Below are 21,631 nucleotides of genomic sequence, written 5' to 3' on the forward strand. Positions count from 1 at the left end.
ATGTGTGCGTTCAACTTACAAAGTTAAACTGATGTGTGTTTGCAGGAGTTTGTAAACCCTTTCTGAGAAGAAGCGGAAAACGCATTTTCCAGCAAAATCCAAGCATTTCAGAAATAGCTGGAAATCTTTGTCTAAAGCTCAAAACGAACGTATCCTTCCAACTGAACTGCTGTGTGTTTGCTCAGCTCAGGGAGCTGAATCTGCCTTGTGATTCAGAGAGTCTGAAGCGCGTTTCTTCTAGGAGCTGCGTGTGGATATTCCAGAGTGTATGGGAATAAACGCTGTATTGAGAAATATCTGCTTCTAAAACCAAAACGGACCAACCTAACAGAACGGCCTTCAATGTGTTCGTTCAACTTACAGAGGTAAACTGATGTGTGTTTGCCGGAGTTTGTAAACCCTTTCTGTGAAGAAGCGGAAAACGCATTTTTCCATCCAAATCCAAGCATTTTAGAAATAGCTGGACATCTCCGTCTAAAACTCAAAACGAACGTATCCTTCAGACTGCTCTGCTGTGTGTTCGCTTACCTAAAGAAGTTGAATCTGCCTTGAGATTCAGAGAGTGAGAAGCGTGTTTCTTCTAGGAGCTGCGTTTGGATAGTCCAGAGTAAATGGGAATTAACGCTGTATTGAGAAATATCTGCTTCTAAAACCAAAACGGAGCAACCTAACAGAACGGCCTTCAATGTGTGCGTTCCACTTACAGAGTTAATCTGATGGGTGTTTGCAGGAATTTGTAAACTTTTTCTGTGAATAAGCGGAAAACGCATTTTTCCACCGAAATCCAAGCATTTCAGGAATAGCTGGAAACCTCCGTCTAAAACTCAAAACGGACGTATCCTTCAGACTGCTATACTGTGTGTTCGCTTAGCTAAGGGACCTGAATCTGCCTTGAGATTCAGAGAGTGAGAACCGCGATTCTTCTTAAAGCTGCGTTTGGATATTCCAGAGTGAATTGGAGTTCACGTTGTATTGAGAAATATCTGCTTCTAAAACCCAAACGGAGCAACCTAACAGAACGGCCTTCAATGTGTGGGTTCATCCTAAAGAGTTAAACTGATGTGTGTTTGCAGGAGTTTTTAAACCCTTTCTGTGAAGAAGCCGAAAAAGCATTTTTCCAGCCAAATCCAAGCATTTCAGAAATAGCTGGACATCTCCGTCTAAAATTCAAAACGAACGTATCCTTCAGACTGCTCTGCTGTTTGTTCGCTGACCTAAGGGAGTTGAACCTGCCTTGAGATTCAGAGAGTGACAAGCGCGTTTCTTCTAGGAGCTGCGTTTGTATAGTCAAGAGTGAATGGGAGTTCACGCTGTATTGAGAAATATCTGCTTCTAAAACCCAAACGGAGCAACATAATAGAACGGCCTTCAATGTGTGTGTTCATCCTAAAGAGTTAAACGGATGTGTGTTTGCAGGAGTTTGTAAACCCTTTCTGTGAAGAAGCGGAAAACTTATTTTTCCAGCCAAATCCAAGCATTTCAGAAATAGCTGGAAATCTCCGTCTAAAACTCAAAACGAACGTATCCTTCAGACTGCACTGCTGTGTGTTCGCTTAGCTAAGGGAGTTGAATCTGCCTTGAGATTTAGAGAGTGAGAACCGCGTTTCTTCTAGGAGCTGCGTTTGGATATTCCAGAGTTAATGAGAGTTAACGCTGTATTGAGAAATATCTGCTTCTAAAACTAAAACGGAGCAACATAACAGAACGGCCTTCAATGTGTGCGTTCAACTTACAGAGTTAAACTGATGTGTGTTTGCAGGAGTTTGTAAACCCTTTCTGAGAAGAAGCGGAAAACGCATTTTCCAGCCAAATCCAAGCATTTCAGGAATAGCTGGATATCTCCGTCTAAAACTCAAAACGAACGTATCCTTCAGACTGCTCTGCTGTGTGTTTATTTACCTAAGTGAGCTGAATCTGCCTTGAGATTCAGAGAGTGAGAAACGCGTTTCTTTTAGGAGTTGCGTTTGTATATTCCAGAGTGAATGGGATTAAACGCTGTATTGAGAAATATCTGCTTCTAAAACCAAAACGGAGCAACCTAACAGAACGGCCTTCAATGTGTGCGTTCAACCTAGAGAGTTAAACTGATGTGTGTTTGCAGGAATTTGTAAACCGTTTCTGTGAAGAAACGGAAAACGCATTTTTCCAGCCACATCCAAGCATTTCAGGAATAGCAGGAAATCTCAGTCTAAAACTCAAAACGAACGTATCCTTCAGACTACTCTGCTGTGTGTTAGTTTACCTAAGGGATTTGAATCTGCCTTGAGATTCAGAGAGTGAGAAGCGCGTTTCTTTTAGGAGCTGCGTTTGGATATTCCAGAGTGAATGGGAGTAAACGCTGTATAGAGAAATATCTGCTTCTAAAACCAAAACGGAGCAACCTAACAGAACGGCCTTCAATGTGTGCGTTCAACTTACAAAGTTAAACTGATGTGTGTTTGCAGGAGTTTGTAAACCCTTTCCGTGAAGAAGCCTAAAACGCATTTTTCCAGCCAAATCCAAGCATTTTAGAAAGAGCTGGAAATCTCCGTCTAAAACTCAAAACGATCCTATCCTTCAGAATGCTCTGCTCTGTGTTCGCTTAGCTAAGGGAACTGAATCTGTCTTGAGATTCAGAGAGTGAGAAGCGTGTTTGTTCTAGGAGCTGCGTTTGGATATTCCAGAGTGAAAGGGAGTAAACGCTGTATTGAGAAATATCTGCTTCTAAAACCAAAACGAAGATACCTAACAGAAAGGCCTTCAATGTGTGCGTTCAACTTACAGAGTTAAACTGATGTGAGTTTGCAGGAGATTGTAAACACTTTCTGTAGAGAAGCAGAAAACGCATTTTTGCAGCCAAATCCAAGCATTTCAGAAATAGCTGGAAATCTCCGTCTAAAACTCAAAACGAACGTATCCTCCATACTGCTCTGCTGTGTGTTCTCATAGGTAAGGGACCTGAATCTGCCTTGAGATTCAGAGAGTGAGAAGCCCGTTTCTTTTAGGAGCTGCGTTTGGATATTCCAGAGTGAATGGGAGTAAACGCTGTATTGAGAAATATCTGCTTCTAAACCCAAAACAAAGCAACCTACCAGAGAGGCCTTCAATGTGTGCGTTCCACTTACAGAGTTAAACTGATGTGTGTTTGCAGGAGTTTGTTAACCCTTTCTGAAAAGAAGGGAAAAACGCATTTTCCAGCCAAATCCAAGCATTTCAGGGATAGCTGGAAATCTCCGTCTAAAACTCAAAACGAACTTATCCGTCAGACTGCTCTGCTGTGTGTTCGCTTAACTAAGTGAGTTGAATCTGCCTTGAAATTCAGAGAGTGAGAACCGCGTTTCTTCTAGGAGCTGCGTTCTGATATTCCAGAGTTAAAGGGAGTAAACGCTGTATTGAGAAATATCTGCTTCTAAAACCAAAACGGAGGAACCTAACAGAACGGCCTTCAATGTGTGCGTTCAACTTACAGCGTTAAACTGATGTGAGTTTGCAGGAGATTGTAAACACTTTCTGTAGAGAAGCGGAAAACGCATATTTTCTGCCAAATCCAAGCATTTCAGAAATAGCTGGAAATCTCTCTCTAAAACTCAAAACGAACGTACACTTCAGACTGCTCTGCTGTGTGTTCGCTTACCTAATGGAGTTGAATCTGCCTTGAGATTAAGAGAATGAGAAGCGCGTTTCTATTACGAATTGGGTTTGGATATCCCAGAGTGAATAAAAGTAAACGCTGTATTGAGAAATATCTGCTTCTAAAACCAAAACGGAGCAACCTAACAGAACGACCTTCAATGGGTGCGTTCAACTTACAGAGGTAACCTGATGTGTGTTTGCAGGAATTTTTAAACCCTTTCTGTGAAGAAGCGGAAAACGCATTTTTCCAGCCAAATCCAAGCATTTCAGGAATAGCTGGAAATCTCCGTCTAAAACTCAAAACGAACGTATCCTTCAGACTGCTCTGCTGTGTGTTCGCTTAGATAAGGGACCTGAATCTGCCTTGAGATTCAGAGAGTGAGAAGCGCGTTTCTTCTAGGAGCTGCGTTTTCATATTCAAGATTGAATGGGAGTACACGCTGTATTGAGACATATCTGCTTCTAAAACCAAAACGGAGCAACCTAACAGAACGGCCTTCAATGTGTGCGTTCAACTTACAGAGTTAAACTGATGTGTGTTTGCAGGAGTTTGTAAACCCTTTCTGAGAAGAAGCGGAAAACGCATTTTCCAGCCAAATCCAAGCATTTAAGGAATAGCTGGAAATCTCCGTCTAAAACTCAAAACGAACGTATCCTTCAGACTGCCCTACTGTGTTTTCGCTTACCTAAGGGAGTTGAACCTGCCTTGAGATTCAGAGAGTGAGAAGCGCGTTTCTTCTAGGAGCTGCGTTTGGATATTCCAGAGAGAATGAGAGTTAACGCTGTATTGAGAAATATCTGCTTCTAAAACCAAAACGGAGCAACTTAACAAAACGGCCTTCAATGTGTGCGTTCAACTTACAGAGTTAAACTGATGTGTTTTTGCAGGAATTTGTAAACCCTTTCTGTGAAGAAGCGGAAAACGCATTTTTCCAGCCAAATCCAACCATTTCGGGAATAGCTGGAAATCTCCGTCTAAAACTCAAAACGAACGTATCCTTCAGCCTGCTCTGCTGTGTGTTCTATTAGCTAAGGCACTTGAATCCAACTTGAGATTAAAAAAGTGAGAACCGCGTTTCTTTTAGGAGCTGCGTTTAGATATTCCAGAGTGAATGGGAGTAAACGCTGTATTGAGAAATATCGGCTTCTAAAACCAAAACGGAGCATCCTAACAGAACGGCCTTCAATGTGTGCGTTCAACTTACAGAGTTAAACTGATGTGTGTTTGCAGGAGATTGTAAACCCTCTCTGAGAAGAAGCGGAAAAAGCATTTTCCAACCAAATCCAAGCATTTCAGGAATAGCTGGAAATCTCCGTCTAAAGCTCAAAACGAACGTATCCTTCAGACTGCTCTGCTATGTGTTCGCTTAGCTCAGGCAGCTGAATCTGTCTTGAGATTCAGAGAGTGAGAAGTGCGTTTCTTCTAGGAGATGCGTTTGGATATTCCAGAGTGAATGGGAGTAAACGCCGTATTGAGAAATATCGGCTTCTAAAACCAAAACGGAGCAACTTACAGAACGGATATCAACGTGTGCGTTCAACGTAAAGAGTTAAACTCGTGTGTTTGCAGGAGTTTGTAAACTGTTTCTGTGAAGAAGTGGAAAACCCATATTTCCTGACTAATCCAAGCATTTCAGAAATAGCTGGAAATCTCCGTCTAAAACCCAAAACGAACGTATCCTTCAGACTGCTCTGCTGTCTGTTCGCTGAGATAATTGAGCAGAATTTGCCTTTAGATTCAGAGAGTAAGAAGCCCGTTTCTTCTAGAAGCTGCGTTTGGATATTCCAGAGTGAATGAGAGTTAACGTTGTATTGAGAAATATCTGCTTCTAAAAGAGAAACGGAGCCACCTAACAGAACGGCCTTCAATGTGTGCGTTCAACTTACAGAGTTAAACTGATGTGTGTTTGCAGGAGTTTGTAAACCCTTTCCGTGAAGAAGCGGAAAACGAATTTTTCAGCCAAATTTAAGCATTTCAGAAATAGCTGGAAATCTTCGTCTAAAACTCAAAACGAACCTATCCTTCTGACTGCTCTGCTGTGTGTTCGCTTACCTAAGGGAGCTGAATCTGCCTTGAGTTTCAGAGAGTGAGAAGCGCGTTTCTTCTAAGAGCTGCGTTTGGATATTACAGAGTGAATAAGAGTCAACGCTGTATTGAGAAATATCTGGTTCTAAAACAAAAACGGAGCCACCTAGCAAAACGGCCTTCAATGTGTGCGTTCAACTTACAAAGTTAAACTGATGTGTGTTTGCAGGAGTTTGTAAACCCTTTCCGTGAAGAAGAGGAAGACGCATTTTTCCAGCCAAATCCAAGCATTTCAGAAAGAGCTGGAAATCTCCGTCTAAAACTCAAAACGAACCTATCCTTCAGAATGCTCTGCTGTGTGTTCGCTTAGCTAAGGGAACTGAATCTGTCTTGAGATTCAGAGAATGAGAAGCGTGTTTGTTCTAGGAGCTGCGTTTGCATATTCCAGAGTGAAAGGGAGTAAACGCTGTAATGAGAAATATCTGCTTCTAAAACCAAAACGGAGATACCTAACAGAAAGGCCTTCAATGTGTGCGTTCAACTTACAGAGTTAAACTGATGTGAGTTTGCAGGAGATTGTAAACACTTTCTGTAGAGAAGCAGAAAACGCATTTTTCCAGCCAAATCCAAGCATTTCAGAAATAGCTGGAAATCTCCGTCTAAAACTCAAAACGAATGTATCCTCCATACTGCTCTGCTGTGTGTTCTCATAGGTAAGGGACCTGAATCTGCCTTGAGATTCAGAGAGTGAGAAGCCCGTTTCTTTTAGGAGCTGCGTTTGGATATTCCAGAGTGAATGGGAGTAAACGCTGTATTGAGAAATATCTGCTTCTAAACCCAAAACAAAGCAACATACCAGAGAGGCCTTCAATGTGTGCATTCCACTTACAGAGTTAAACTGATGTGTGTTTGCAGGAGTTTGTTAACCCTTTCTGAAAAGAAGGGAAAAACGCATTTTCCAGCCAAATCCAAGCATTTCAGGGATAGCTGGAAATCTCCGTCTAAAACTCAAAACGAACGTATCCGTCAGACTGCTCTGCTGTGTGTTCGCTTAACTAAGTGAGTTGAATCTGCCTTGAGATTCAGAGAGTGAGAAGCGCGTTTCTTCTAGGAGCTGCGTTTGGATATTCCAGAGTGAAAGGGAGTAAACGCTGTATTGAGAAATATCAGCTTCTAAAACCAAAACGGAGGAACCTAACAGAACGGCCTTCAATGTGTGCGTTCAACTTACAGAGTTAAACTGATGTGAGTTTGCAGGAGATTGTAAACACTTTCTGTAGAGAAGCGGAAAACGCATATTTTCTGCCAAATCCAAGCATTTCAGAAATAGCTGGAAATCTCTCTCTAAAACTCAAAACGAACGTACACTTCAGACTGCTCTGCTGTGTGTTCGCTTACCTAATGGAGTTGAATCTGCCTTGAGATTAAGAGAATGAGAAGCGCGTTTCTATTACGAATTGGGTTTGGATATCCCAGAGTGAATAAAAGTAAACGCTGTATTGAGAAATATCTGCTTCTAAAACCAAAACGGAGCAAACTAACAGAACGGCCTTCAATGGGTGCGTTCAACTTACAGAGCTAACCTGATGTGTGTTTGCAGGAATTTTTAAACCCTTTCTGTGAAGAAGCGGAAAACGCATTTTTCCAGCCAAATCCAAGCATTTCACGAATAGCTGGAAATCTCCGTCTAAAACTCAAAACGAACGTATCCTTCAGACTGCTCTGCTGTGTGTTTGCTTAGATAAGGGACCTGAATTTGCCTTGAGATTCAGAGAGTGAGAAGCGCGTTTCTTCTAGGAGCTGCGTATTCATATTCAAGATTGAATGGGAGTACACGCTGTATTGAGAAATATCTGCTTCTAAAACCAAAACGGAGCAACCTAACAGAACGGCCTTCAATGTGTGCGTTCAACTTACAGAGTTAAACTGATGTGTGTTTGCAGGAGTTTGTAAACCCTTTCTGAGAAGAAGCGGAAAACGCATTTTCCAACCAAATCCAAGCATTTCAGGAATAGCTGGAAATCTCCGTCTAAAACTCAAAACGAACGTATCCTTCAGACTGCTCTACTGTGTCTTTGCTTACCTAAGGGAGTTGAACCTGCCTTGAGATTCAGAGAGTGAGAAGCGCGTTTCTTCTAGGAGCTGCGTTTGGATATTCCAGAGAGAATGAGAGTTAACGCTGTATTGAGAAATATCTGCTTCTAAACCCAAAACGGAGCAACCTAACACAACGGCCTTCAATGTGTGCGTTCAACTTAAAGAGTTAAACTGATGTGTTTTTTCAGGAGTTTGTAAACCCTTTCCGTGAAGAAGCGGAAATCGCATTTTTCCAGCCAAATCCAAGCATTTCAGAAGTAGCTGGAAATCTCCGTCTAAAACTCAAAAGGAACCCATCCTTCAGACTGCTCTGCTGTGTGTTCGCTTACCTAAGGGAGCTGAATCTGCCTTGAGATTCAGAGAGTGAGAAGCGTGTTTCTTCTAGGAGCTTCGTTTGGATATTCCAGAGTGAATGGGAGTAAACGCTGTATTGAGAAATATGTGCTTCTAAAACCAAAACGAAGCAACCTAACAGAACGGCCTTCAATGTGTGCGTTCAACCTACAGAGTTAAACTGATGTGTGTTTGCAGGAGTTTGTAAACCCTTTCTGTGAAGAAGCGGAAAACGCATTTTTCAAGCCAAGTCCAAGCATTTCACGAATAGCTGGAAATCTCAGTCTAAAACTCAAAACGAACGTATGTTTCAGACTGCTCTTCTGTGTGTTCTCTTAGCTAAGGCAGTTGAATTTACCTTGAGATTCAAAAAGTGAGAACCGCGTTTCTTCTAGGAGCTGCGTTTAAATATTTTAGAGTGAATGGGAGTAAACGCAGTATTGAGAAATATCTGCTTCTAAAACCAAAACGGAGCAACTTAACAAAACGGCCTTCAATGTGTGCGTTCAGCTTACAGAGTTAAACTGATGTGTTTTTGCAGGAATTTGTAAACCCTTTCTGTGAAGAAGCGGAAAACGCATTTTTCCAGCCAAATCCAACCATTTCGGGAATAGCTGGAAATCTCCGTCTAAAACTCAAAACGAACGTATCCTTCAGCCTGCTCTGCTGTGTGCTCTATTAGCTAAGGCACTTGAATCCAACTTGAGATTAAAAAAGTGAGAACCGCGTTTCTTTTAGGAGCTGCGTTTAGATATTCCAGAGTGAATGGGAGTAAACGCTGTATTGAGAAATATCGGCTTCTAAAACCAAAACGGAGCATCCTAACAGAACGGCCTTCAATGTGTGCGTTCAACTTACAGAGTTAAACTGATGTGTGTTTGCAGGAGATTGTAAACCCTCTCTGAGAAGAAGCGGAAAACGCATTTTCCAACCAAATCCAAGCATTTCAGGAATAGCTGGAAATCTCCGTCTAAAGCTCAAAACGAACGTATCCTTCAGACTGCTCTGCTCTGTGTTCGCTTAGCTCAGGCAGCTGAATCTGTCTTGAGATTCAGAGAGTGAGAAGTGCGTTTCTTCTAGGAGATGCGTTTGGATATTCCAGAGTGAATGGGAGTAAACGCCGTATTGAGAAATATCGGCTTCTAAAACCAAAACGGAGCAACTTACAGAACGGATATCAACGTGTGCGTTCAACGTAAAGAGTTAAACTCGTGTGTTTGCAGGAGTTTGTAAACTGTTTCTGTGAAGAAGTGGAAAACCCATATTTCCTGACTAATCCAAGCATTTCAGAAATAGCTGGAAATCTCCGTCTAAAACCCAAAACGAACGTATCCTCCAGAAGCTCTGCTGTTTGTTCGCTTACCTAAGGAAGTTGAATCTGCTTTGAGATTCAGAGTGAGAAGCGCGTTTCTTCTAGGATCTGCGTTTGGATATTCCGGAGTGAAGGGGAGTAAACGCTGTAGTGAGAAATATCTGCTTCTAAAACCAATACGGAGCAACATAACAGAACGGCCTTCAATGTGTGGGTTCAACTTACAGAGCTAAACTGATGTGTGTTTGCAGGAGTTTGTAAACCCTTTCGGTCAAGAAGCGGAAAACGCATTTTTCCTGCCATATCCGTGCATTTCAGAAATAGCTGGAAATCTCCGTCTAAACCTCAAAACGAACGTATCCTTCAGACTGCATCGCTGTGTGTTCGCTTAGCTAAGTGAGCTGAATCTGCCTTGAGATTCAGAGAGTGAGAAGCCCGTTTCTTCTATGAGCTGCGTTTGGATATTCAAAAGTGAATGGGATTAAAGGCTGTATTGATAAATATCTGCTTCTAAAACCAAAACGGAGCAACTTAGCAGAACGGCCTTCAATGTGTGCGATCAGCTTACAGAGGTAAACTGATGTGTGTTTACAGATGTTTGTAAACCCTTTCTGAGAAGAAGCGCAAAACGCATTTTCCAGCAAAATCCAAGCATTTCAGAAATAGCTGGAAATCTCCGTCTAAAGCTCAAAACGAACGTATCCTTCAAACAACACTGCTGTGTGTTTGCTTAGCTAAGGGAGCTGAATCTGCCTTGAGATTCAGAGAGTCTGAAGCGCGTTTCTTCTAGGAGCTGCGTGTGGATATTCCAGAGTGTATGGGAGTAAACGCTGTATTGAGAAATATCTGCTTCTAAAACAAAAACGGACCAACCTAACAGAACGGCCTTCAATGTGTGCGTTCAACCTACAGAGTTAAACTGATGTTTGTTTGCAGGAGTTTGTAAACTTTTTCTGTGAAGAAGCGGAAAACGGATTTGTCCAGCCAAATTGAAGCATTTCAGAAATAGCTGGAAATCTCCGTCTAAAACTCAAAACGAACGTATCCTTCAGACTGCTCTGCTGTGTGTTCGCTGACCTAAGGGAGTTGAATCTGCCTTGAGATTCAGAGAGTGAGAAGCGCGTTTTTCTGGGAGCTGCGTTTGAATATTCCAGAGTGAAGGAGAGTTAACGCTGTATTGAGAAATATCTGCTTCTAAAACCAAAACGGAGCAACCTAACAGAACGGCCTTCAATGTGTCCGTTCAACTTACAAAGTTAAACTGATGTGTGTTTGCAGGAGTTTGTAAACCCTTTCTGAGAAGAAGCGGAAAATGCATTTTCCAGCCAAATCCACGCATTTCAGAAATAGCTGGAAATCTCCGTCTAAAGCTCAAAACGAACGTATCCTCCAGACTGCTCTGCTGTGTGTTCGCTTACCTAAGTGAGTTGAATCTGCCTTGGGATTCAGAGAGTGAGAAGCGCGTTTCTTCTAGGAGCTGCGTTTTGATAGTCCAGAGTGAATGGGAATTAACGCGGTATTGAGAAATATCTGCTTCTAAAACCAAAACGGAGCAACCTAATAGAACGGCTTTCAATGTGTGCGTTTAACTTACAGAGTTAAACTGATATGTATTTGCAGGAGTTTGTAAATCCTTTCTGTGGAGAAGCGGAAAACGCATTTTTCCAGCCAAATCCAAGCATTTCAGAAATAGCTGGAAATCTTCGTCTAAAACTCAGAACGAATGTATCCTTCAGACGGCTCCGCAGTGTGTACTCTTAGCTAAGTGAGCTGAATCTGCCTTGAGATTCAGAGAGTGATAAGCCCGTTTCTTCTAGGAGCTGCGTTTGGATATTCCGGAGTTAATGGGATTAAACGCTGTATTGAGAAATATCTGCTTCTAAAACCAAAACGGAACAACTTATCAGAGCGGCCTTCAATGTCTGCGTCCAACTTACAGAGTTAAACTGATGTGTGTTTGCAGGAGTTTGTAAACACTTTCTGAGAATAAGCGGAAAACGCATTTTCCACCCCAATCCAAGCATTTCAGGAATAGCTGGAAATCTCCGTCTAAAACTCAAAACGAACGTATGTTTCAGACTGCTCTGCTGTGTGTTCTCTCAGCTAAGGCAGTTGAATTTACCTTGAGATTCAAAAAGTGAGAACTGCGTTTCTTCTAGGAGCTGCGTTTAAATATTCCAGAGTGAATGGGAGTCAACGCTGTATTGAGAAATATCTGCTTCTAAAACCAAAACCGAGCAACCTAACAGAACGGCCTTCAATGTGTGCGTTCAACTTACAGAGCTATACTGATGTGTGTTTGCAGGAATTTGTAAACCCTTTCTGAGAAGAAGCGGAAAACGCATTTTCCAGCCAATTACAAGCATTTCAGGAATAGCTGGAAATCTCCGTCTAAAACTCAAAACCAACGTATCCTTCAGACTGCTCTGCTGTGTGTTCGCTTACCTAAGGGAGTTGAATCTGCCTTGAGTTTCAGAGAGTGAGAAGCGCGTGTCTTTTAGGAGCTGCGTTTGGATATTCCAGAGTGAATGGGAGTAAACGCCGTATTGAGAAATATCTGCTTCTAAAACCAAAACGGAGCAACCTAACAGAACGGCCTTCAATGTGTGCGTTCAACTTACAGAGTTAAACTGATGTGTGTTTGCAGGAGTTTGTAAACCCTTTCCGACAAGAAGCAAAAAACGCATTTTTCCTGCCAAATCCAAGCATTTCAGAAATAGCTGGAAATCTCCGTCTAAAATTCAAAACGAACTTATCCTTCAGACTGCTCTGCTGTGTGTTCGCTTAGCTAAGGGAGTTGAATCTGCCTAGAGTTTCAGAGAGTGAGAAGCGCGTTTCTTCTAGGAGCTGCGTTTAGATATTACAGAGTGAATGGGAGTAAACGCTGTATTGAGAAATATCTGATTCTAAAACCAAAACGGAGCAACTTAGCAGAACGGCCTTCAATGTGTGCGTTCAACTTACAGAGTTAAACTGATGTGTGTTTGCAGGAGGTTGTAAACCCTTTCTGAGAAGAAGTGGAAAACGCATTTTCCAGCAAAATCCAATCATTTCAGCAATAGTTGGAAATCTCCGTCTAAAGCTTAAAACGAACGTATCTTTCAGACTACTCTGCTGTGTGTTCGCTTACCTAAGGGAGTTGAATCTGCCTTGAGATTCGGAGAGTGAGAAGCGTGTTTCTTCTAGGAGCTTCGTTTTGATAGTTCTGAGTGAAGGGGAGTTAACGCTGTATTGAGAAATATCTGCTTCTAAAACCAAAACGGAGCAACCTAACAGAACGGCTTTCAATGTGTGCGTTCAACTTACAGAGTTAAACTGATGTGTGTTTGCAGGAGTTTGTAAACCCTTTCTGTGAAGAAACGGAAAACGCATTTTTCCAGCCAAATCCAAGCATTTCAGGAATAGCTGGAAATCTCCGTCTAAAACTCAAAACGAACGTATCCTTCAGACTACTCTGCTGTGTGTTCGCTTATATTAGGGACCTGAATCTGCCTTGAGATTCAGAGAGTGAGAAGCGCGTTTCTTCTAGGAGCTGCGTTTTCATATTCAAGATTGAATGGGAGTAAACGCTGTATTGAGAAATATCTGCTTCTAAAACCAAAACGGAGAAACCTAACAGAACGGCCTTCAATGTGTGTGTTCAACTTACAGAGTTAAACTGATGTGTGTTTGCAGGAATTTTTAAACCCTTTCTGTGAAGAAGTGGAAAACGCATTTTCCATCAAATCCAAGCATTTCAGGAATAGCTGGAAATCTCCGTCTAAAACTCAAAACGATCGTATCCTTCAGACTGCTCTGCTGTGTGTTCGCTTAGCTAAGGCAGCTGAATCTGCCTTGAGATTCAGAGAGTGAGAAGCGCATTTCTTCTAGGAGCTGCGTTTGGATATTCCAGAGTGAATGGGAGTAAACGCTGTATTTAGAAACATCTGCTTCTAAAACCAAAACGGAGCAACCTAACAGAACCGCCTTCAATGTATGCATTCAACTTAAAAAGGTAAACTGATGTGTGTTTGCAGGAGTTTGTAAACCCTTTCTGTGAAGAAGCGGAAAACGCATTTTTCCAGCGAAATCCAAGCGTTTCAGGAATAGCTGAAAATCTCCGTCTAAAACTCAAAACGGACGTATCCTTCAGACTGCTCTGCTGTGTGTTCGCTTACCTAAGGGAGTTGAATCTGCCTTGAGTTTCAGAGAGTGAGAAGCGCGTGTCTTTTAGGAGCTGCGTTTGGATATTCCAGAGTGAATGGGAGTAAACGCTGTATTGAGAAATATCTGCTTCTAAAACCAAAACGGAGCAACCTAACAGAACTGCCTTCAATGTGTGCGTTCAACTTACAGAGTTAAACTGATGTGTGTTTGCAGGAGTTTGTGAACCCTTTCCGTGAAAAAGTGGAAAACACATTTTTCCAGCCAAATCCAAGCATTTCAATAAGCGCTGGAAATCTCCGTCTAAAACTCAAAACGAACCTATCCTTCAGAATGCTCTGCTGTGGGTTCGCTTTGCTAAGGGAGCTGAATCTGCCTGGAGTTTCAGAGAGTGAGAGGCGTGTTTCTTCTAGGAGCTGCGTTTGGATATTCCAGAGTGAATGAGAGTTAATGCTGTATTGAGAAATATCTGCTTCTAACACCAAAACGGAGCAACCTAACAGAACGGCCTTCAATGTGTGCGTTCAACTTACAGAGTTAAACTGATGTGTTTGCAGGAGTTTGTAAACCCTTTCCGTCAAGAAGCGAAAAACGCATTTTTCCTGACATATCCGTGCATTTCAGAAATAGCTGGAAATCTCCGTCTAAAACTCAAAACGAACGTATCCTTCAAACTGCACTTCTGTGTGTTTGCTTAGCTAAGGGAGCTGAATCTGCCTTGAGATTCAGAGAGTGAGAAGCGCGTTTCTTCTAGGAGCTGGGTTTCGATATTACAGAGTGAATGGGAGTAAACGCTGTATTGAGAAATATCTGATTCTAAAACCAAAACGGAGCAACATAACAGAACGGCCTTCAATGTGTGCATTTAACCTACAGAGTTAAACTGATGTGTGTTTGCAGGGGTTTGTAAACCCTTTCGTTGAAGAAGCGAAAAACGCATTTTTCCAGCCAAATCCAAGCATTTCACAAATAGCTGGATATCTCCGTCTAAAACTCAAAACGAACGTATGTTTCAGACTGCTCTGCTGTGTGTTCGCTTACATAACGGAGTTGAATCTGCCTTGAGATTCAGAGAGTGAGAAGCGCGTTTCTTGTAGGTGCTGCGTTTGGATATTCCAGAGTAAATGAGAGTAAACGCTGTATTGAAAATTATCTGCTTCGAAAACCAAAACAGAGCAACCTAACAGAACGGCCTTCAATGTGTGCATTCAACTTAAAGAGTTAAACTGATGTGTGTTTGCAGGAGTTTGTAAACCCTTTCTGTGAAGAAGCGGAAAACGCATTTTTCAAGCCAAATCCAAGCATTTCAGAAATAGCTGGACATATCCGTCTAAAACTCAAAACAAACGTATCCTTCAGACTGCTCTGCTGTGTGTTCTCTTAGCTAAGGCAGGTGAATCTACCTTGAGATTCAAAAAGTGAGAACCGCGTTTCTTCTAGGAGCTGGGTTTAAATATTCCAGAGTCAAAGGGAGTAAACGCTATATTGAGAAATATTTGCTTCTAAAGCCAAAACGGAGCAACCTTACAGAACGGCCTTCAATATGTGCGTTCAACTTACAGAGTTAAACTGATGTGTGTTTGCAGGAGTTTGTACACCCTTTCTGTGAAGAAGCGGAAGACGCATTTTTCCATCCAAATCCAAGCATTTTAGAAATAGCTGGACATCTCCGTCTAAAACTCAAAACGAACGTATTCTTCAGACTGCTCTGCTGTGTGTTCGCTTACCTAAGGGAGTTAAATCTGCCTTGAGATTCAGAGAGTGAGAAGCGCGTTTCTTCTAGGAGCTGCGTTTGGATAGTCCAGAGTAAATGGGAGTTAACGCTGTATTGAGAAATATCTGCTTCTAAAACCAAAACGGAGCAACCTAACAGAACGGCCTTCAATGTGTGCGTTCCACTTACAGAGTTAAACTGATGGGTGTTTGCAGGAATTTGTAAACACTTTCTGTGAAGAAGCGGAAAACGCATTTTTCCAGCGAAATACAAGCATTTCAGAAATACCTGGAAATCTCCGTCTAAAACTCAAAACGGACGTATCCTTCAGACTGCTATGCTGTGTGTTCGCTTAGCTAAGGGACCTGAATCTGCCTTGAGATTCAGAGAGTGAGAACCGCGTTTCTTGTAGGAGCCGCGTTTGGATATTCCAGAGTGAATGGGAGTAAACGCTGTATTGAGAAATATCTGCTTCTAAAACCAAAACGGAGCAACCTAACAGAACGGCCTTCAATGTGTGCGTTCATCCTAAAGAGTTAAACTGATGTGTGTTTGCAGGAGTTTGTAAACCCTTTCTGTGAAGAAGCCGAAAAAGCATTTTTCCAGCCAAATCCAGGCATTTCAGAAATAGATAGACATCTCCGTCTAAAACTCAAAACGAACGTATCCTTCAGACTGCTCTGCTGTGTGTTCGCTGACCTAAGGGAGTTGAATCTGCCTTGAGATTCAGAGAGTGACAAGCCCGTTTCTTCTAGGAGCTGCGTTTGTATAGTCAAGAGTGAATGGGAATTCACGCTGTATTGAGAAATATCTGCTTCTAAAACCAAAACGGAGCAACCTAACAGAACGGCCTTCAATGTTAGCGTTTATCCTAAAGAGTTAAACTGATGTGTGTTTGCAGGAGTTTGTAAACCCTTTCTGTGAAGAAGCGGAAAACTTATTTTTCCAGCCAAATACAAGCATTTCAGAAATAGCTGGAAATCTCCGTCTATGACTCAAAACGAACGTATCCTTCAGACTTCCCTGCTGTGTGTTCGCTTACCTAAGGGAATTGAATCTGCCTTGAGATTCAGAGAGTGAGAAGCGCGTTTGTTCTAGAAGCTGCGTTTGGATATACCAGAGTGAATGAGAGTTAACGTTGTATTGAGAAATATCTGCTTCTAAAAGCAAAACGGAGCCACCTAACAGAACGGCCTTCAATGTGTGCGTTCAACTTACAGAGGTAAACTGATTTGTGTTTGCAGGAGATTGTAAACCCTTTCTGTGAAGAAGCGGAAAACGAATTTTCCAGCCAAATCCAAGCATTTCAGGAATAGCTGGAAATCTCCGTCTAAAAGTGAAATGAACGTATAGTTCAGACTGCTCTGCTGTGTGTTCGCTTACGTAAGGGAATTGAATCTACCTTGAGATTCAAAAAGTGAGAACCGCGTTTCTTTTATGATCTGCGTTTGGATATTCCAGAGTGAATGAAAGTAAACGCTGTATTGAGAAATATCTGCTTCTAAAACCAAAACGGAGAAACCTAACAGAACGGCCTTCAATGTGTGCGTTCAACTTACAGAGTTAAACTGATGTGTGTTTGCAGGAATTTGTAAACCCTTTCTGTGAAGAAGTGGAAAACGCATTTTCCAGCCAAATCCAAGCATTTCAGGAATAGCTGAAAATCTCAGTCTAAAACTCAAAACGAACGTATCTTTCAGACTGCTCTGCTGTGTGTTCGCTTAGTTAAGGGACCTGAATCTGCCTTGAGATTCAGAGTGAGAAGCACGTTTCTTCTAGGAGCTGCGTTTGGATATTCCAGAGTGAATGGGAGTAAACGCTGTATTGAGAAATATCTGCTTCTAAAACCCAAACGGAGCAACCTAACAGAACGGCCTTCATGATGTGCGTTCAACTTACAGAGTTAAACTGATGTGTGTTTGCAGGAGTTTGTAAACCCTTTCTGTGAAGAAGCGGAAAATGCATTTTTCCAGCCAAATCCAAGCATTTCAGAAATAGCTGGAAATCTCCGTCTGAAACGCAAAACGAACGTATCCTTCAGACTGCTCTGCTGTGAGTTCGCTTATTTAAAAGGATTGAATCTGCCTTGAGATTCAGAGAGTGAGAAGCGCGTTTCTTCTTGGAGCTGCGTTTAAATAGTCCAGAGTGAACGGGAGTTAACGATGTATTGAGAAATATCTGCTTCTAAAACCAAAACGGAGCAACATAACAGAACGGCCTTCAATGTGTCCGTTTAACTTACAGAGTTAAACTGATGTGTGTTTGCAGGAGTTTGTAAAACCTTTCTGTGAATAAGCAGAAAACGCATTTTTCCAGCCAAATCCAAGCATTTCAGAAATAGCTGGAAATCTCCGTCTAAAACTCAAAACGAACGTATCCTTCAGATTGCTCTGTTGTGTGTTCTCATAGCTAAGGCAGTTGAATCTACCTTGAGATTCAAAAATGAGAACCACGTTTCTTCTAGGAGCTGCGTTTAGATATTCCAGAGTGAATGGGAGTAAACGCTGTATTGAGAAGTAACTGCTCCTATAACCAAAATGGAGCAACCTAAGAAAACGGCCTTCAATGTGTGCGTTCAACTTAAAGCGTTAAACTGATTTGTGTTCGCAGGAATTTGTAAACCCATTCTGTGAAGAAGCGGAAAACGCATTTTGCCAGCCAAATCCAAGCATTTCAAAAATAGCTGGAAATCTCCGTCTAAAACTCAAAACGAACGTATCCTTCAGACTGCTCTGCTGTCTTTTCGCTGAGCTAATTGAGCTGAATTTGCCTTGAGATTCAGAGAGTGAGAAGCCCGTTTCTTCTAGGAGCTGCGTTTGGATATTCCAGAGTGAATGGGAGTAAACTCTGTATTGAGAAATATCTGCTTCTAAAACCAAAACGGAGCAACCTAACAGAACGGCCTTCAATGTGTGCGTTCAACTTACAGAGTTAAACTGATGTGTGTTTGCAGGAGTTTGTAAATTTTCTTCTAAGAAGAATCGGAAGACGCATTTTTCCAGCCAAATCCAAGCATTTCAGGCATAGCTGAAAATCTCCGTCTAAAACTCAAAACGAACGTATCCTTCAGACTACTCTGCTGTGTGTTCTCGTACCTAAGGGACCTGAATCTGCCTTGAGATTCAGAGAGTGAGAAGTGCGTTTCTTTTAGGAGCTGCGTTTAGATATTCCAGAGTGAATGAAAGTAAACGCTGTATTGAGAAATATCTGCGTCTAAAACCAAAACGGAGTAAGCTAACAGAACGGCCTTCGATGTGTTCGTTCCACTTACAGAGATAAACTGATGTGTGTTTGCAGGAGTTTGTAAACCATTTCTGTGAAGAAGCGGAACACGCATTTTTCCAGCCAAATTCAAGCATTTCAGAAATAGCTGGAAATCTTTGTCTAAAACTCAAAACGAACGTATCTTTCAGACTGCTCTACTGTGTGTTCTCTTAGCTAAGGCAGTTGAATCTACCTCGAGATTCAACAAGTGAGAACCGCGTTTCTTCTAAGAGCTGCGTTTAGATATTCCAGAGTGAATGGGAGTAAACGCTCTATTGAGAAATATCTGCTTCTAAAACCAAACCGGAGCAACCTAACAGAACGCCTTCAATGTGTTCGTTCAACTTACAGAGTTAAACTGATGTGTGTTTGCAGGAGTTAGTAAACCCTTTCTGTGAAGAAGCGGAAAACGCATTTTTCCAGCGAAATCTAAGCATTTCAGAAATAGCTGGACATCTCCGTCTAAAACTCAAAACGAACGTATCCTTCAGACTGCTCTGCTCTGTCTTCGCTTAGCTCAGGGAGCTGAATCTGCCTTGAGATTCAGAGAGTGAGAAGCGCGTTTCTTCTAGGAGATGCGTTTGGATATTCCAGAGTGAATGGGAGTAAACGCCGTATTGAGAAATATCGACATCTAAAAGCAAAACGGAGCAACTTACAGAGCGGATATAAATGTGTGCGTTCAACTTAAAGAGTTAAACTCGTGTGTTTGCTGGAGTTTGTAAACACTTTCTGTGAAGAAGCGGAAAACGCATATTTCCTGACTAATCCAAGCATTTCAGAAATAGCTGGAAATCTCCGTCTAAAACCCAAAACGAACCTATCCTCCAGACTGCTCTGCTGTGTGTTCGCTTAGCTAAGGAAGTTGAATCTGCTTTGAGATTCAGAGTGAGAACCGCGTTTCTTCTAAAAGCTGCGTTTCGATATTCCAGAGTGAATGGGAGTAAACGCTGTATTGAGAAATATCTGCTTCTAAAACCAAACCGGAGCAACCAAACATAACGCCTTCAATGTGTTCGTTCAACTTACAGAGTTAAACTCATGTGTGTTTAAAGGAATTTGTAAACCCTTTCTGTGAAGAAGAGGAAATCACAATTTTCCAGCCAAATACATGCATTTCAGAAATAGGTGGAAATCTCCGTCTAAAACTCAAAACGAACGTATCCTTCAGACTGCTCTGCTGTGTGTTCGCTTACATAACGGAGTTGAATCTGCCTTGAGATTCAGAGAGTGAGAAGCGCGTTTCTTATAGGTGCTGCGTTTGGATATTCCAGAGTAAATGGGAGTAAACGCTGTATTGAAAAATATCTGCTTCTAAAACCAAAACAGAGCAACCTAACAGAACGGCCTTCAATGCGTGCATTCAACTTAAAGAGTTAAACTGATGTGTGTTTGCAGGAGTTTGTAAACCCTTTCTGTGAAGAAGCGGAAAACGCATTTTTCAAGCCAAATCCAAGCATTTCAGAAATAGCTGGACATCTCCGTCTAAAACTCAAAACGAACGTATCCTTCAGACTGCTCTGCTGTGTGCTCTCTTAGCTAAGGCAGTTGAATCTACCTTGAAATTCAAAAAGTGAGAACCGCGTTTCTTTTAGGAGCTGCGTTTAAATATTCCAGAGTCAATGGGAGTAAACGCTATATTGAGAAATATTTGCTTCTAAAACCAAAACGGAGCAACCTAACAGAACGGCCTTCAATATGTGCGTTCAACTTACAGAGTTAAACTGATGTGTGTTTGCAGGACTTTGTAAACCCTTTCTGTGAAGAAGCGGAAAACGCATTTTTCCATCCAAATCCAAGCATTTCAGAAATAGCTGGACATCTCCGTCTAAAACTCAAAACGAACGTATCCTTCAGACTGCTCTGCTCTGTGTTCGCTAACCTAAGGGAGTTGAATCTGCCTTGAGATTCAGAGAGTGAGAAGCGCATTTCTTTTAGGAGCTGCGTTTGTATACTCAAGAGTGAATGAGAGTTCACGCTGTATTGAGAAATATCTGCTTCTAAAACCCAAACGGAGCAACCTAACAGAACGGCCTTCAATGTGTGCGTTCATCCTAAAGAGTTAAACTGATGTGTGTTTGCAGGAGTTTGTAAACCCTTTCTGTGAAGAAGCGGAAAACGCGTTTTTGCAGCCAAATCCAAGCATTTCAGAAATAGCCTGAAATCTCCGTCTAAAACTCAAAACGAACGTATCCTTCAGACTGCCCTGTTCTGTGTTCGCTTACCTAAGGGAATTGAATATGCCTTGAGATTCAGAGATTGAGAAGCGCGTTTCTTCTAGGAGCTGCGTTTGTATAGTCAAGAGTGAATGGGAGTTAACGCTGTATTGAGAAATAACTGCTTCTAAAACCAAAACGGAGCAACCTAACAAAACGGCCTTCAATGTGTGCGTTCAACTTAAAGCGTTAAACTAATGTGTGTTTGCAGGAATTTGTAAACCCTTTCTGTGAAGAAGCGGAAAACGCATTTTGCCAGCCAAATCCAAGCATTTAGAGATAGCTGGAATTTTTAGTCTAAAACTCAAAACGAACGTACACTTCAGACTGCTCTGCTGTGTGTTGGCTTACCTAAGGGAGTTGAATCTGCCTTGAGATTCAGAGAGTGAGAAGCGCGTTTTTTCTAGGAGCTGCGTTTGGATATTCCAGAGTGAATGAAAGTAAACGCTGTATTGAGAAATATCTGCTTCTAAAACCAAAACGGAGCAACCTAACAGAACGCCTTCAATGTGTTCGTTCAACTTACAGAGTTAAACTGATGTGTGTTTGCAGGAGTTAGTAAACCCTTTCTGTGAAGAAGCGGAAAACGCATTTTTCCAGCGAAATCTAAGCATTTCAGAAATAGCTGGACATCTCCGTCTAAAACTCAAAACGAACGTATCCTTCAGACTGCTCTGCTCTGTGTTCGCTTAGCTCAGGGAGCTGAATCTGCCTTGAGATTCAGAGAGTGAGAAGTGCGTTTCTTCTAGGAGCTGCGTTTGTATAGTCAAGAGTGAATGGGATTAAACGCTGTATTGAGAAATATCTGCTTCTAAAACCAAAACAGAGCAACCTAACAGAACGGCCTTCAACGTGTGCGTTCAACCTACAGAGTGAAACTGATGTGTGTTTGCAGGAATTTGTAAACCCTTTCT

The sequence above is a fragment of the Callithrix jacchus genome, chromosome 5, assembly GCF_049354715.1.
Source record: "Callithrix jacchus isolate 240 chromosome 5, calJac240_pri, whole genome shotgun sequence".
NCBI lineage: Eukaryota > Metazoa > Chordata > Mammalia > Primates > Cebidae > Callithrix > Callithrix jacchus.